This window comes from Schistocerca gregaria, chromosome X (genome assembly GCF_023897955.1).
Source record: "Schistocerca gregaria isolate iqSchGreg1 chromosome X, iqSchGreg1.2, whole genome shotgun sequence".
NCBI lineage: Eukaryota > Metazoa > Arthropoda > Insecta > Orthoptera > Acrididae > Schistocerca > Schistocerca gregaria.
The window spans coordinates 340,666,441-340,685,756 of NC_064931.1; positions in this window are offsets into that span (position 1 = coordinate 340,666,441).

Here is a 19,316-nt window from a genome sequence, read left to right on the forward strand (position 1 = left end):
CTTTCAGATATGTGGAACAACCCCCAGTACCTCATTCATCTCACTCCTTAATTTCTCATACGCTCCATGTTCTGTCTCAGTCACCCCAGCACTCTCATTGAGTGTCCCGAGCCTTTCCGTTCCCTCACGAAATTTGTCGAATGTTCCTTTCAATCTCCTCATCTCCTTACAAATCTCCCGTGCGTTGAACACCATCTGTATCACCCAGCGATGACTGGTGATCACTACGTCTTCCCGCTTTACGAACTGCACTCCCTCCTCAAGGTGCTGGTTCCGTAACGGATCCACCCAGACGAAGATCTGTAGTCTCGCTGTGAATACATCACCTCGTCTTCTCTGCACATCACCAACGGGCAGGAATACCTATCACTTTCCTACCCCTTAAATTCGTTGTTACTCCGTAGGTTCTTATACTAATTACATTAAATCTATCCCTAACCTAAACCAAAGTAGTACGTGGCTGTCGTCTCCTAGGCCTTAATCTATACTGCTTCCACGTTGCCGTTTCATTCACAACCTCTTGTTTATCTTCTGACACCTTTCTTCACACTCTCTGTTTCCGGTCCTCATCCACACTCCCGTTAAAATGTTTCAGCCATCTTACATGCACAATTGTCGTTCTCGTGGCCAACTGAATCTTGACATTTACTAGCGACGTAGGCTCTACCACTCAGTAAGGCTGATGATACTTTGCAAAAAACTTATTTGTCTTTCCCTTCGCGTATACGAAGCAGATAACATCACCCACTGACCAACCTTATACTGTGGCATCCTTGCAGTGGGCACTGCTTCTTCCTGTTTCTCCAGTGCTCGTGTATTTGCCATCTGTACTCTATTACAAACTTCCCTAATCACTCTGAAAAATTCCTTAACATGCACTGCAGTCTTCCCTTTCATCGTTTTCAATATATCGAACTGTGATCGAAATGCATTTTAAGACCTAATACTACAGGGACATTATAATTAATCTTTCAGAACGCTGTAGAAATAACAGCACTGATCAGAATGACGTCAAATTGCAACCGAATATCATCGGAGAAGGGGAAAAACGTATGGCAGAAGAAAAAGAAATAGTTACTAAATGTAGCAATAGATGGTGCTGTAAGAATCACAATTTAATCGTGGTCGACTACAAATGACAAACGATTTATACATAAATGCCTAAGGTGTACGTTTGATGTTAAACAAACAGTACTACTCAGTGTGCATGGATGTACAGATGCGATACTGTTAGTTAAGCAAGCCCATCCACCACGGCAAAGTCATATCACATCGGATGGGAAAAATCGGTTTTTAATTGTCCTGAGCCCAAAAACCGCATAAAAAGCATCACTCACATCAGTTTCTAATTGTCATGAGGCCAAAAACCGCATAAAAAGCATCAATCATATCAGTTTTTAATTGTCCTGAGGCCAAAAACCTCATAAAAAGCATCATTCCAAATCAAATCGGATTATTAATTTCCGTGTGACTGGCGCAAAACATGTTCAGTATGCTGTCTACCGTTTTCTGCAACAACTTGAAATCGAGCAACACCATGTTCCACAACTGATCGAAGTGTTTCCGCCGCTCGGGATTTGCCGAGTGGTCTACGACGCTGCAGTCATGGACTGTGCGGCTGGTACCAGCGGAGGTTCGAGTCCTGCCTCGGGTATGGGTGTGTGTGTTTCTCCTTAGAATAATTTAGGTTAAGTAGTGTGTAAGCTTAGGCACTGATGACCGTAGCAGTTAAGTCCCATAAGATTTCACATACATTTGAAGTGTTTCAGAACGTGTTGCGCAATGCGTGCCTTCAATGCAGAAACGTTTGCAATTGGAACACTGAACACATCTTTCAGACAGCCCCACAGCCAGAAGTCACGTGGATTTAGATGAGGTGATCGGTATGGTCAGGCTGTAGGGAAACAGCAGCTGATAATTCTAGCATTTCCGAAATGGCGCGTCACCAGCTGCTTAACTGGATTTGCAATGTGCGGGGGTGCGCCATCTTGCATACAAATGATCCCATCCAAACATCCACGCTGTTAGAGAGCCAGAATGACGTGATTGCACAAAAGACACTTATAGCGCTTACCAGTGTCGGTACAGGTAACAGGACTGGAAGCACCTGTCACTTCGAAAAAATATGTCCCTATGACAAATGGTACCGTAAACCCGGACCGCACAGTGACCTTTTCAGGATGAAGTGGTACTGGTTGATTTGCGTGTGGATTTTCCGTTGCCCATATTCCATAATTCTGTGTACTGACATATCCTATCAGATTGAAGTAGGCTTCGTCTGTCCACAGAATCTTCCCCGGCCGATCATTGTGCACTTCCATGCGAGCAAGAAATTCTAAAGCAAAGGTCTCTCTTGGTGGATTGTCAACAGGAAGCAGCTCGTGCACAAGGGTAATTTTGAGTGGATACCAAAGAAGGATGTTTCGTAGGATATTATGCACCGTTCTCACTGGTATGTCCAATGTTCGGGCAATTCTCAGTGCACTACACATTTACACACCACCACTCGTCTCCTCCTGCATTGCTATGGCCACTGCTTTCACTGACGTCGAATCAGTTCGTTTCCTCCCTCTACCAGGTTGCGCACCAAAAGAATCCGTATTTTCGAATTTCCGAATCATTTCCTCCAGACCCACGACAGTCATCGGACCAACGCCTTTTTCCAAACCCTTTAGTGTCCTGAACTTCTGCATAGCGACGTGTGCACAGTCATCATTCTTGTAATACAGCTTTACAAGCAGAGTGCGATCCTGCACTGAGATAGTCATGGCGAACGTCGCAGACGCAAATACCAACTTCAATGGGTCATGCTCATGACATGTGTTTTCATTTACGTATTCTGACACATACAGCGCCACTATTAATCAATTTTCACCTTCTTTTTTTTTCTTCTGCCATACGTTTTTCCCCTTCTCCGATAATATTCCGTTGCAATTTGACGTAATTCTGACGAGTGGTGTTATTTCCACAGCGATTTGAAAGTTTAACTTTAATTATAATCACCCTGTACTTCGTATGGCAATAATCCTATATTCGTATGCTGTTTTGAGTTGTGAGATGAGACGACATACTTCAAATAGACATCCCAGTTGGTGTGATGTAAGTCACTGTAGTATCCAAGTATCTTCCCGCTTGTGCTATGCACTCTTTCAGTTCTTCCATTGGCTGTGGATGGGGAGGGCTCAGCCTGAACTTCTTCACCTTTAGTAACTTACATAATTCCTTGAATATGCCTGACATCAAGTTCGTTCCCTGGTCTGTCGCTATTGTTTCAGGCACTCGAAACTTCAGTAACCAAGTATTCACAATTGCTTATGCCACTGTTGCTGCCCACTGGCATCGCGGCCACTTCCACGTATCTTGAAAAATAATCTATGATTGTGAATATATCCTTATTCCCACCAAGTGTCTTATTGAATGGACCTAAAACATCAATCCCCAGATATTCAAATGGTGCTCATGCTTCAGGTACTCTCTGCAGTGTTACTCTTGTTTGACACAAATCCGCTCTCTGTGTGCACATACTGGTTTACACCCATCTATTCCCCCACCAGTACCTCTCTGCTGCTCTTCTGTTGGTAGATCTTCAACCTTCATGACCGGCTAATATTGATTATGAGCTTCTTGTAGCACTCTATTCCTTAGTTTCGCTGGTACCACTACCCACAGTCTCAACTTCGTTTCTCTCAATAGCAACTCAACCTGCACACAAAACTGTGACTGCTTAAAATACTGCTTACATTCGTCATCCGCTCTCTCTGCAATTTGCCATCCCTTATGCTCATTACCCCCAATATGTAACACTGCTAGTTTTCCACTTAACCCATCTGCGTTTCCATGTTTCTCCCCAGATTTGTTAGTGACTTCGAAATCAAATTCACTTAGTCTTACTGCTTGTCGCATCAACCTGGTAGAAGGATCCTTTAACCTCATCAACCAATGTAATTATGCATGATCTGTTACTACTCTAAGCTCTTTACCGTAGAGAAAGCATTTGAAATACGTGATTCAGTAAATAAGATTTAACATCTCTTTCTCCACTGTGGAATAATTTCTTTCTGTAGAATTTAATTGTCTTGATACATAAGCCATTAGACGTTCTACGCCTTCTACCTCTTGTGACAACAGCCAAGTGCATGGTTTGATGCATCACACGATCAAATAAATTCTCAATTCAAATCCAGAAATACCAATGTCGGACTCGAGGTTAAAGCGTCCTTTAGCCTCTCAAAAGAGTGCTGGCACACTTCTGGCCACACAAATTTAGTACCCCTTTTTAACAACAGTGTCGGCAGTCTGACAATATCCACAAATCCTTTTACAAACCAGCGGTAATAGTTAGCGACTCCTCAGAAATATTGCAACTCCTTTACTGATTCTGGTGGAGGATACACTAAGCATTGCTGTGGCCTATACACCCATGAGTACTCCACCCAACAATCTCTGAAACATTTGCAGGTGCATTTTTAATTCTAATGGCATTCCTATGAATTGGCAGTGTCCCCAGGGTGCTGGAAACTCTGTATTGTGTCGATACTGTGGTTCAATCTACATGTGATGATAACCACTCTTCAGATCCATTGCTGAAAAATACTTGCATTATCCTAAATGGTGCAAGGTTTCTCTGATGTTTGACAATGGGTAGGCATCCGTTATGGTTTTTGCATTTAGACGTCTGTAATCACAACAAAACCTATATTTTCGTATTCCATCTGTTGATTTTTTGGCAAGACGACTATTCCTGCCACCTATATGCCATTACTTTCTTCAATTATTCTATATCTCAGTTGTTGATCGATAAATTCCTCCAAAATTGGCTGTAAGTACCTAGGTATTCTGTATCCTTTGCAGTAGACTGGTGATGCATTTCCCACTGGTATGCAGTGCTCTGTAATATGCATAGCTGGTAATAGCCCTTTTAGAAAAAAATAAACCCATAAATTCCAAAAGTAATTTTTCCATCCATTCCATATTGCTTCCCTCTAGGTGCTTCACTTCTTCTCAGAAGGCAGTTTCAGTGGCGTTCGAGGAGTGTCCATGGCTGACACCCCTCGTGTCACATTCTTCTTCCTCCAGGATATCCATGATAGCGATTGACAAACCCTTTGTTAATCGTGTATCCTCTGCACTAAACTTATCTATAACAACAGGTACCTTCTTTTCATTCTTTATTTCTTGTATGCATACAGTACCTCTTCTAACTAAGCAACCCATCTGATCTAACACGTCATACTCTTCTTACGGTTCCACCACACACAAAATTCCTACCGGAAAGCTAGACTCATCATTGACAGAAAATGATCTCCCACTATCCTTAGGAACACAATCGTGTAAAGCAGTGTTAGTGCGATCGTTCATAGTTTAATCAGTCCGTCTTTCGCCACAGAATCTCCTTGCGACATCGCCACAGTGACAATGGCTTCACATAACCGAAACATTTTCCCGTCAAGTTCCACCATATGTTGCCAAAGATCGATTATAGCACAGTGCTTATATAAGGAATCTAATCCTAGAATCTTGTCGTGGCCCTCATTCATGTGTAGGATCCTTTCTACACATTGTTTAAATTGAACCATATCCAGGCAAATGTCTATCTCCACCGATCCACTACACGCAATCTCCACGCAGTCTGTATGCTAGGCTGGCGACACTGCCTCCTTACGTACCCCATCCATCCACACCTGAAACATTTTATGTTAGCTGCAAACAATGTCTGCTTACCCTGCACTGCAGTCGATAAATCGATTTCTTCACAATCTATAGCTAATCGCAATACTGTGAGCAAATCTGTCAGACCCCTATCTGTTCCTTTGCTCAGCTTCTTGCCAAATAATTTCACTGACTGGAGCATCCTGTCTTAATTCGTAGGTACATCCATTAATTTTCCTTATCCTATTCGCAAATTGTTCCACAGTTTCTATATGTCTCTTAGCCATTACTCCTAATTGTTCTTAACAGTGCCTGGCGCTATTTCGTTCCATACATCTTTGAATTAATTCTTCTTTAAATTTTTCTAATGTTGTGGTTCCCTTAAGAGCTTCTGTATACCCTACATAAGTTTTAGCTTACCTGTTAATCTCAATTTTGAAATACTCAATGATTCCTTATCAGACAAACCTTACATCTCAGCCAGATTTCTAGGATCTCCGACAAAGGCCTGCGCCTCCTCGGTTGCCTTACCAGAAAAGCAGCAATTGAACTTGCAGCTGACAAATCTACACCCCCGCTAAGATGACCGCAATTCTACCAACCCATGCAGTTCGGTATTTTCCACTGTTAATTGTGCTACCTTTTCTAACAATATGCATACTGATTATGGCTCTGACACGCCTTACATCTCTGGTTCTGTCGAAGCTTTGTCCTTGACAACATTCATTTTGAGAAGTAACAATCACAAGACAAGAAAACAAAATATATTAACTTAATTCTTACATCTAATCATGAGCCTTCTCAAGTCCCGGCACTGCCTAGCCATATGACCCTAACTATCACACGTATAACATTTTACTGGAACTGATTCTGTACACGGCACTGAGTGGCTGTCAAGGTTACTCTGTGCACATCTAACAGGCACTAACAAAAACTACACAAATCCTCAGGTTCTCTACTCGCAATAAAATCTACTTTACAAAACGCACGACTGTCAAATTTTTTTCTCTGTGACCAATATACAATCCAAACTTTTCGACTCACTGTATCAATGTCTGTTGGTTCATACGCTGCTCTAAGAAGGCGATGCCAATGATCTGACCCCAGTGTTAGATGATCCATGGATTGTCACCCGTGGAGAGTGAAATGAGACATCAGGACGACAGTAGATTTGTTTAATTAACTTCTTTATTCTGGCTCTTGGCAGTAGTACATCAGGAACAGCTTGGTAGAGGTGTCCAGTTGCCTTTCATGTAAAACAACAGATGTCAGGCATTTGCTGGCAGCACAAAGAGCGGGGCCAAGCGTGGCATCAGTCAAATGCCTTCGTCTGCGATGTCTCCAGCTGCGACCACGATTACAGCACAGCAGTGCAGCTGACGACACCACAGGGGCGCCTGTGACCTCCCTCCAGCGAGGGTGTGGCTCCCTGCTACAGCGGCAGCTGCTCTCATGACTCAGGGCACGCTATCCCAACCCATGGTCGAACAGCAAACATCGCACTGCAATCTGGGATGTTGCTCCAGGTGTCAAAGGCTCGTGGTATAGGCTGTGAAACTGAGATGAGAATATTTTAGTACACGAATGGCTGAGTATATATGTACTCCAGACTATGTTCGTTTACGGCTTAAGACACATACTCTCAAATCATAATGGTTGAAATGGCTCTAAACACTATGGGACTTAACATCTGAGGCCATCGGCCCCTTAGACTTAGAACTACTTAAACCTAATTAACCTAAGGACTTCACACACATCCATGCTCGAGGCAGGATTAGAACCTGTGATCGTAGAAGCGGCGCGGTTCTGGACTAAAGCGCCCTAACCGCTCGGCTACAGCGGACGGCACATATACTCTAAACATTTCCATGGTGGCAAGTGGGAAAAGGCTTCCATCCTTTAATTACCGTATTACAATGTCGGCTGTTGCTGTACCGTGCCCATGTGGCTCTGCTTCATATCGCCTGTTGGCTGCGTTTTGGTATGGAATGCATAACACTCTTGCCTGCCTGTAGCTGGCTCTATTGCAACTCACTTCTGCTCTCGCATACTTTCTGACTGAATACCGTCGATACACTACAGAGTGCTGAGGTGGTAGTTGCAATGTGTCATGACAGAGTGTCTGGGTGGGCAGAGCCTTGCTTGCCCCACTGTCATCGCCATCACAGCACTTGGTCGTGGCACTGACCAGTGGTGGCGATATCAGCTCGCTGACGTGGCGTCAGCACTCCTTCACAACACAAGCGCATACTCCCGGTCGCCAACTGTAGTACTGTATACATTTATAACTTGTAAACTTTGAACCCTAAATAAATAATTTCACTCTATGTTCGACCTCCTAACTATAACGCAATCCCAGCATGCGGGTAGCAACAATTCGGTAGGAAATAATCACTGTTGGTAAACATCGCTGAATCTCCCTTGCGGCCATTTTGTGAGATGATTTTACAACTCCAGACTCCTGATATTTTTCACAATCAATTTGAGTGCAGGTACTTCCTTATAACCTACTGTCTTTTATGTGTAAGCCTATATACAAGTAAGCCTCCACAGTCGACCGTCCTTTACAGCATCCTCCCCCATACACACATACCTCAATTATAACTGTAGTGTATGTTCTTGGTATGACACCTTACAATGCTCCAAGTTAGTATATCGACACATACTGCTGGACATTAATACCGGGAGTATCTTCCAGTCGAAAGAGAACATGTGTTTCAGGTAGCATCATTGTGTGTGCTGCTTTATTTTAGGCATAACACACCAGAAAAACACACTTGAAAATCGGGATCATTTCCCGAAACGTGTCATGCAGGCAATAAATAATTAAGGTTTAGATCTGTCTGGGCGGGTATTCGCTCTAAGTATACTACGGCAGTTTAATGTCAATGTCGTGAGGATTTCGACACATACTGTTACGTGTTTTGTATCGTTACATTAGTAACGACTCCGATATATGAGTGAAAGCAGCACCTGTTATCGGTAGGTTTGATAAACGTGCAAGTATTATGGAAATGTTTCGTGAACTGAAATGGTAATCCCTGCAGGGAAGGCGAAGTTCTTTTCGCAAGACATTATTTACAAAATTGAGAGGATAGGCATTTCAGGCTGTCTCCAGAATGATTCTAATGCCGCCGAAGTACACTTCGCAAAAACAATATAAGAGAAATTTGGTCCAGTATGGAAGCATATAGGTACTCATTTTTTGTGCACTCCATTTGTGAGTGTAACAGGAAAGGGAAGGCCTAGTGCTGGTACAAGGTACGTCCACCAATACCACACGACAGCTCGCCGAGCATACATGTACATATAGAATTAGTTATCCTCTACAATTCGGAAGTCATAATTTGAATTGGCATCAGGATTATGTGACCAATTTATAAGTATAAAGTGTCTTAGCATGCGGACTAGCCTTACATACTTACACCATTTCTCATTTAAATTCTTTAGATGTGTAATTTTGATGACAAATCCTTAGGTACTGAGGGCTTTCTGGAAATCGACCGAGCATGGTGGCGCAGTGGTTAGTACACTGGACTCGCATTCGGGAGGACGACGGTTCAACCCCGCGTCCGGCTATCCTGATTTAGGTTTTCTGTGATTTCCCTAAAATCGCTCCAGGCAAATTCCGGGATGTTTTCGACTTCCGTCCCCATCCTTCCCTAACACGACGGGACCGATGACCTCGCCGTTTAAGCCCCCTCCGCCAAATCAATCAACCAATCGAAATCGAGTTGAAGAAGTATAATGATTTAGCCTGATTTTGCCATGAGAAGAAGGCTGTGGACAAATTACGCCTATAATCCTTTTTCTGGGTGCCCTCCGGCCGATGGATGTCTGGAAGGATTTTTTTTTTATTAATCTCACCACTGTGATCGCTGAGTGTGCGCAATACAACGTTATAGGCACTCGTCTTTGCTGCCTTGCAGTCCAACACTCCACCAGCTTTGGTATCCAAACAGCCCCTTCCTCACCTGGTTACTTAGTGGCCCCAACCTTCTACACAGCTCTGTGCTTAGCCGCGTGTCAGGACATCTAGGATAATCTGCAAAGGGCAGTACATTGCCTAGATTAGATATTCAACGAGATTTATTTTCATATTTCACACAAAAAGAGTAAAGTTGTGGATTCTAAAGGAATAGGGCCTGTACGTGCCTAAATAGTATTACATGTTCATATTTTTGAACGAGTTCCAGATTTTATTGTTTCGGTTGTGACATAAGCCATAAGGTTGAAAATGAAGTGAAATATATCAGGAGTAGTAGGCCGGTGACGCACCAGTGACGTCATCCAAGATGCTGCCGTGACGTCAGCTGATGACACGAGTGCGTGCAATCACGTGACGTCAGCTGACGATACGATTGACGTCATCCAAGATGGAGTCCGTGACGTCAGCTGATGAAGCGAGTGCCGTTATCCAAGATGGTGGCTTTTGGCGGGAAAGTACCACGCCCACCTGGCTGGAATTTCTAATTTTGTAGAGAAGATAGGTCAATTAGGCTACGTCTACTAACCTAAGAAAATGGTGGGAAAAAAGAGCTACTTGGGCTACCTCCACTTACCTAACTCACCCTACCACCACCTCTTCCTCGGAACAGGTGGGAAAATGAGTCATCCCATGCTGGACATATGTCTTTATTTTCAGTCTTTATTTAAACAATTAGGGGCAGTACCACCATCAAGTGTGTTCACCATGGGGTTCTGGCATATCATCCTCTTGGAAAATGGGCGGGAATTTAGAATTTTGGAAGCAATTTTGCTCTAAGAGCTTACTTCTGCAGCTGAGGGGAGTTACAAAGGTTTGCCCCCACTAGAGGCTGCTCATGATATCATTCAATTCGAATATAATTTGTTTAAATTTCTTTAAATTTTTATAAATTTGTTTAATTTTTTTAATTTGTTGAATTTTTTTTAATTTATTATCTACCTGCAGCAGTAACGGCTTAGTTCAGTGTTACCACCGCAAGACGCTGAGATATGGTGTGCTTGTTGAGTTGTAAGTGAAGAGGAAGAATACGGTTCTGCAAATAAATGCTTTATATTAAAGATGCATTACACAATACATAGAAACTTCTGTCTATGCTGGAACTGTCTCTCATTTCTAAAACCTACGTATAAGCTCCCACAGCACAAGAGACAATAGCCTCCTGTCCATTTGACCAAAGAACTGATCCAGTTCGCGTATTCACCGCTAGAGGGCGCCGCGATAGGTCACGTGATCGTGCAGTTCAGTCCATACGAGCACAGCATCATGATTACGTCATGTGTTTATCTCAGATGCACGTGTGCCTCAGCCTCCTCATCCCCCCCCCCCCCACCCCCAGTGGTCTGGACGGGGAAATTGGCGGAAAGAGGAATCTGCCTGTTCTGGGCTGCTGGAGAGAGAAAGGAGTGTACTTTATATATTTCTGCAACAACTTTTTTTAGTGACGGATTTCACGTAGTTTATTATTTATTATGCTGATACAAAACACTCACACTGAAATGACTGAGATCACAATATACTGTTTACAGACCTGATATTACTCATAAATAATTCAGTACACTGATATACAGAGAAGCAAACACCACATAAATTGCCGAAATAATCCAATAGTACACAGCATACGGTACTTTATTTATTTTAGTTGGGAAACTGGCACAAATGTCGAACATAATTACGTAATAAATCTCAAAAACCGTTCTAATTACACAACTATATGAGTAGCACTGCACAAGGACGGCTTAAAATCGCAATACAGCTCAAAAACTAATGATACCATACAACTGGTTTTATCCTGCTGGGAAAAAGATTTCGCAATACCACTCGAAACCGACGCAAACATCGATACTAATTAACTAATTACTCACAAAGATGGGTCCTAATTGTACAACTATATGCATAGCGCTGCACAAGGACGGCCTAAAATCGCAATATAGCGCAAAAACTGACAATACCACAAAACTGGTCCTGTCCTGCTGGGAAAAAATTTCGCAATACCACTCGAAACCAGCGAAAAAAACACTCAAACTCCACCCTATACCTACATGCTAGGGGGGAAAAAGCTGGGGTGTAAGGTGCAATCTTTATTCTTTTTAGTGGGAAATACGATCAACTCACTAGTTGCTGCTGCTGCACAGAGAGGAGGTTAAAAAAGTGTATTACCTGCAAGCATATAGCGTCTCTCGCTGTTTGACGTCAGAGTTCACTATACACGCCTACAAAAAAATCACCCTACAACACAGCTAACAGAAGCCAATACACGATATCACAGCTGATGGAAAAAATTCATCAGAGTTATACCTACACTTCGAAATTGTCACAACAAAAAACTAGCACGCATATTGAATGAGTCATTATGCATCACATGTACTGGGGAAAATCGTCGTCCTAAAAGACTGCAGCTGAACATGCATTCTCCTCCATGCACAATAACAAACTATGGGATGGAGCTTCTCCGCCAACAGTCCTGTGGTTCATGATGGCTGCCGCCTGCCTTGATACAATCGCACTTTGCCAACAAAAAATCAGGTAAAGTTAAGTAGGAGATTAAAGGGCGGCTTTCCCCAAATGCATCTTGGTCGCCTAAAGTATAGTGGCGCAGATGCCACTAATGGGAATGAGACACCGCTGTCACAGACTAGACAGGTCCCCAAGGCCTCTCGTTCCGAAGTGGAAAACACTTCTGTTTAACGTCACATAGAATGCTCCAGCAGGAACCGGATGAGAGATACAGTATCATAGAGAAATCAGCCGCCGTTCTGCGAGGGATTATTTAACATCAACCGGACTCACGTAATAAAGCAAATATGAAAGAAACATACACAACCGTAATAAATGTCCTCTTTCCACGAAAATAGACAAAGTCCTGTTTCATTTAGTTTTATGAGCAAAATCGGTATAGTCTTTTTTTACGTTAGACTGAGTTACTTTTTACACCCGCGAAGACATTTACGTGGAAACTCGAAAAAGAAAATAGAGGAAACCGATATCTCCACCAGATTTCAGTGATGTAGCAGATTCCAAATCATCCCTATAATTTAAAAAGTCAAATAAGGTGTTTCTCGTTTTAGAGAACCAGCAAATACGTCTTCCACCTGCTAGATGCACACACCACAATCGACCTTCTCTCAACTATATAACGATGTGAAATGCGAAGAAGCAATCAAGGGAACAATTTACATAGGAGGGAATAATGGCCCAGCACAAACACACGTCCATACTGAATCTTCTTAAATTGCCACTTGATCACGAAAGCTGTCCAACACATACTAAGTATTAGTTTCCTATTCGGCCGTCTAAAAGACTACACGGTTAAGTCAACTACATTCCTGTATTGCAACAACCCTCTCCATTCGGACGGATCCTGCCGTTAGCGGGAAATGTGAATTGTTCCCGCCACAAGCCACACACAGACAGAATCATCCTACATTTTGGTTACATATATATATGAACTTACAATTAAATTTTATGAATGTGGGTTCAGTTGAATGACATTCGACAATGAGCGAAGTATCGGAAATACACCCTGCTGACGGCCCTGGAAATAGAAATATCTGTACCATTCGTATGACTTGACATACTCTTCCCTTTGCTATCACAGTATTTCACGTCAAATCCATACATTCCTTACTACGGGACATAGTCATCCTCTTTGCACATGTCGGAACGCAAACAAATACGTTATAAACCTGATGCTCATAGCGAACCTATCACATATCCCCCACTACTAAGTACAATACGACGTCAACACCTGATTGCTGACGATACGAAATAAAACTGACCGAAAATCAACGAGTGGTTGGCGTTTCTCATAAGTTTTTCTTGTGATTGGTACAAGCGTGTCTTAGAAAGAGAGGCATAATCGCCTTACAAACCGTCAGATGTTAAAGAAACATAACCATATTACCATCACAAGCGGTCTTGGTTCTACATGTGGATACAAGTATCCATGTTAAAAGCATTACTGGCTTTATAAATCGAGGTACGACATTACCTCTGAGTAAGGTGGTTTATTTCCAGACCAATAGCGTGACACTGAATACAGACGGTAATCACTGGAGTATATAGTGACAGACCAACTGTGTGGTTACATGTAGCCGACAGCGCATCTCGTAATAAAATTATCCAATTTAGGAAGTGATTTGGCTAAAGAACGTGTTATGAAACCAGTGTTTGCAACTTCCTCACACCATCGTTGCTAGATATTTCTCTATTAGTTGTAACGCATTCTGTCGCAATGCCATGTCAGAGGTTCGGTGATATATCGACTGGGCTATAGGTAACGGTTGACTGCGAAAGATCACAAACAGTAGATTGTGTGCTGATTGAGGTCGTAAGAAATGTACACTAGCTTTTCAGATCTCTAGTGCTACGCTATCTGCTAGAAATGCTGCGTGAGATTTGGAATCAGCTCTCCCCCCCCCCCCCCCCCCCCCTCCACACCCCCACTCAAGCACGTACCTCCATTTGATCCTATCAAGAAGTCCTTTAATGATTACAACCACTAGTGAATCATATTTCTGGCACTCTCATATCTCGAAAAAAGTCAACTTCTCGAAGCTATGTGCTGCAGTAAAATTCCACCCTCGTTTTAAGCAGCCCCTATGCATCTTGCAACTGCTGTCGTTTCGGCAACTTTACCCATGTGATCGTTCCCATATAAGTCAGAACTGATTAGGAGTCGGAGAAAACTATATCCACCACCTTCTGAAACCCATGTACAAGCAGGCTAAGCTTCGTTACTGCGACAGGACTGTGTTTTGACCATTCGATGAAAATGGGAAGTGGGAGAAGAACAAAGATTTTCTCTAGTGCACTGTGGTGCATTCTCAAGCTATATACAAGTTCTACAGATCTGCGTCCCTCTGGGCCCATTCACATCTAACACCCCAACATGCTATCTCCGCTTTTTTACACCATCCAACAGAGAAAAACTGCGAACTGTAATAGCTCCACTAACTTCATCCGTTAAAGGACTTGATAAGATTTTTACCGCATCTCTCTCTTCCCACATATCGAAAATAAATACCTCGTGCATGCCGGTACGAGCACATGTGACGATCCTATTAAATGCCCAGGTATTGATCAACTGCACAGACCAGTTTAAAATTTCATCACCTGTACTGTAGGAGGATGATCGTATCCCATTCACTAAAGTGTTAGTCGCAAGAGACACTCCCTGCGATCCTCTCTCGTTGCTTGAAACTTTGTTGTATTTCTGCTGTAACACTCGTTGTACACTGCCATACATTTTGTTTTTCTGCCACGACTTCGAGGTCTGAGCCAGGCTCTAAACTGTCATTAACACGTTCTGATCCATGGCTCTCGCAGAAAACTAGATGTCGCATGGGGTAAATCATGTTGTTACTGCTGCTACCGTAACACACCACACACACTGGATGATTTTAAATAAAAGACAGTTACGATATAAGGAATCTAGAAGAGTTTTGCCACGTTGTGTAGTTTCAAATTACAGTCCTAAGGTGATTGATGAGTTAAACATTTAATCTCATCTGTCACAGTGACGGAATAGCTGACGTCTCTGCGTTCCATTTCGACTGATTGCTCATATTGCAGTTATGTGCGCAATCACTGTTTCGGCGCTAGCCATCCCCAGAAGGTGTTGTCCCTCCACCAAAACTCAAACCAGTGCTGTCAGTCAATCATTATGTGATAACCAACAGCATGTCAGTGGACAGATGAGAAGGAAAAGACACCGCCTATGTACTGAAATAATAACCATCACAGTATCTAGTGAAAACAATTTTAGCAATTGTACAGTAATTTCAACACCGACGAGTCATGCGACAGCACGTTTCACAATTTTAGTATCGTAGCTGAACAACCCCTTCTCCACTTTGCTAGTATCATTGTGAATGTAGTTAGATGACTGTGCAGTACGTCCATTCATTGTTAATTCTCAAACACATACATCATCAAAGTATACCAGGCAGCACTCTACATATTTCTAACACCTCGAGCAGAGTGCTTAATTTATGATTTATCTCTTGCTGATAGGAGTCACAGAGCATTCTTGCAGTCTTAGGATAAAATTAGAGACTGAAAGACCCCCTCAAACTGTTACTGACCAACCTGCCCTGCAGCGCCATTACTGTTTTAATCTGTAACCCACCAGAAGTAGACCGCTACATTCCATGTCTCATGAATGATTGGAGCTTGCTGAATCTTCGCCCATCCAAGTGCACATGATTTCTCTAGATGCACCCATGTCGAGGAGCTTAACACTCCTTATCAATGTGTAGTAACAGATTTTAAAGTGTTGTGATGTAATAGCAAACGGTTAAGAAGAACAAGAAATGCGTGATTTTTATGCGTGATGGAGCTCCAGACGGATGGAGTTCGCAGAATTTTTGCGTAAATCAACAGCGCTATTATTCTAGAGTCTAGGATCAATACCGAGGAAGTATTACTAAGAGAGAACATAAACACTCGCACTCCTAAGGCTACAACGTTCTACACTTGAAACAGGTTATAATGTTAGATTGCTTCAGTTTCCGACCTATCAGTTGTATGGAAGGCAGCACTGTTAATATTTGCAATGTAAGAAAATATATTTCAAGCACATGACATACATCCTTCTTCCCGGTTTCTCTAAGACAAAATTACATTTACGAGACGTGGAATGCAGCGGTCTACTTCTGGTTGGTTGCAGATTTAATCGGTAAAGGTGCTACAGGGCAGGTTGGTCAATGACAGTTTGAAGTGGTGTTTTAGTCTCTAATGTAATCCTAAGACTGCAAGAATGCTCTGTGACTCACATCAGCATCGAGATAGATCATAAATTAAGCACTATGCTCGAGGTGTTAGAAATATGTAGAGTGCTGTCTGGTATACTTTGATGATATATGTGTTCGAGAATTAACAATGAATGAACGTACTGCACAGTCGTCTATCTACATTCGCAATGACACTTGCAAAGTGGAGAAATGGTTGTTTTGTTTAGCCATGATACTGGAATTGGGAAACGAGCTGTCGCATGATTGGTCGCTGTTGAAATAACTGTAAAATTGCTTGCACTAGAAACTGTGATGGTTATTATTTCAGTACATCGACGGTGCCTTTTACATCCAATCTCTCCACTGGCATACTGTTGGTTACCACATAATGACTGACTGAAAACACTTGTTTGAGTTGGAGAAAGGTTTTTTTGGCGGGATCACACCTTTTGGGGATGGCTAGCACCGAAACAGTGATTGCATACATGGCTGCAACATGAAGAATCAGTCGAAATGGAACGCAGAGCCGTCAGCTATTCTGTCACTGTGACAGATAAGTTTAAATGTATAGCTCATCAATCACCTTAGGACTATAGTTTGAAAACCCTCCACAGCGTGGTAAAACTCTTCCAGTTTCCTTATGTTGTAACTGACTTTTATTTAAAATCACCCAGTGTGTGTGATGTGTTATGGTAGCAGCAGTAACAACGTGATTTTAACCTGTATGACGTCCAGTTTTCTGCGAGAGCCATGGATCAGTGCGTGTTAATGGCAGTTTGGAGCCTGGCACAGACCTCGAAGTCATGGCGGAAAAACAAAATGTATGGCAGTGTACAAAGAGTGTGACAGCAGAGAAAAAAAATATCTCAAACAACGAGACTGGGTCACAGGGAGCATCTCTTGCGACTTACAATATAATCCATGGGATATGACCATCCTCCTACAGCACATGTGATTAAAATGTAGGTATGTGCTTGAATGGAGGGGCCTGATTCCAAATCCCAGACAGCATAGCAGATAGCGTAGCACTAGAGATCTGAAAAGCTAGTGTACATTTCTTACGATCTCAATCAGCACACAATCTACTGTTTGTGACACTTCTCAGTCAACCATCGCCTATATCCCAGTCGATATATCACCGAATCTCTCAAATGGCATTAAGAAAGAATGCGTTACAAATACTGGATAAATATGTAGCGGCGTGAGGGAGTTGCAAACACCAGTTTCTTAACACGTTCCTTGCCCGAATCACTTCCAAAATTGGATAATTTTATTACGAGATTGCACTGTCGGCTACGTGTAACCCACCTCACTCAGAGGTAATGTCGTACCTCGACTTATAAAGCCAGTAATGCTTTTAACACGGATACTTGTATCCACATGTAGAACCAAGACCGCTTGTGATGGTAATATGGTTATGTTTTTTTGTTGTTTTTTTCTAATCTGACGGTTTGTAACTCGATTATGCCCCTCTTTCTAAGACACGGTTGTACCAATCACAAGAAAAACTTATGAGACACGCCCACCATTCGTTGATTTTCGGTCAGTTTTATTTCGTATCGTCAGCAATCAGGTATCGACGTCGTATTCTACTTAGTAGTGGGGGATATGTGATAGGTTCGTTATGAGCATCAGGTTTATAACGTATTTGTTTGCGTTCCGACATGTGCAAAGAGGATGACTATGTCCCGTAATTAGGAATTATGGATTTGACGTGGAATACTGTGATAGCAAAGGGAAGAGTATGTCAAGTCATACGAATGGTACAGATATTTCTATTTCCAGGGCCGTCAGCAAGGTGTATTTCCGATACTTTGCTCATTGTCGAATGTCATTGAAATGAACCCACATTCATAAAATTTAATTGTAAGTACAGCGATCATATATATATATGTAATCGATTTCGTAGGATGATTCTGTCTATGTATACCCTTTGGTGGTAATGATTCACATTTCCCACTAACGGCAGGAGCCGTCCGAATGGAGAGGGTTGTTGCAATACAGGAATGTTTTTGACTTAACCGTGTAGTCCTTTAGACGACCGAATAGGGAACTAATACTTAGTATGCGTTGGACAACTTTCGTGATCAAGTGGAAATTTGAGAAGATTCAGTATGGATGTGTGTTTGTACTCTGGGCCATTATTCCCTCACCTGTAAATTGGTCTATATTCTGCTTCTTTATGTTTCACGTCTTTATTTAGTTGAGAGATGATCGATTGTGGTGTGTGAATCCTGCAGGTGGAAGACACATTTGCTGGTTTTCTAAAATTGAGAAACACCTTATTTGTCTTCTGATTTAGAATCTTCTACGCAAATGTTTTTTTTAATAATTGCTTTATTATATGAGTCGAGTTGATGTTAAATAATCCCTCACAGAATGGCGGCTGGAATCTCTATGATACTGTATCTCTCATCCGGTCCCTGTTGGTGCATTCTACGTGACGTTAAACAAAGTGTTTTCCACTGCGTAACGAGAGGCGTTGGAGACCTCTCTAGTCTGTGACAGTGGCGCCTCCTAGCCATTAGGGGTGGCTGCGCCACTCTACTTTAGACAACCAAGGTGCATTTGGGGAAAGCCAGCCCTTTTATCTCCTAGTTAACTATATCTACTTTTGTGTTGGGGATGTGCGATCGTATCAAGGCAGGCAACAGCCAGCACGAACTGCGAGGCTGTCGGTGGAGTAGCTACATTCCGTAGTTTGTGATTGTACATGGAGGTGAATTCATGTTCCACTGTAGTCTTTTGGGACGACAATTTTCCCCAGTGCATGTGATGCATTATGACCCATTCAATACGTGACCTGGTTTTTTTGCGACAACTTCGAAGTGTAGTTATAACTGTGACGCATTTTTTTCCATCAGCTGTGATAGCGTGTATTGGCTTCTGTTAACTGTGCTGTAGGGTGACTTTTAGAGGGCGTATGTAGTGAAGTCAAACAGCGATAG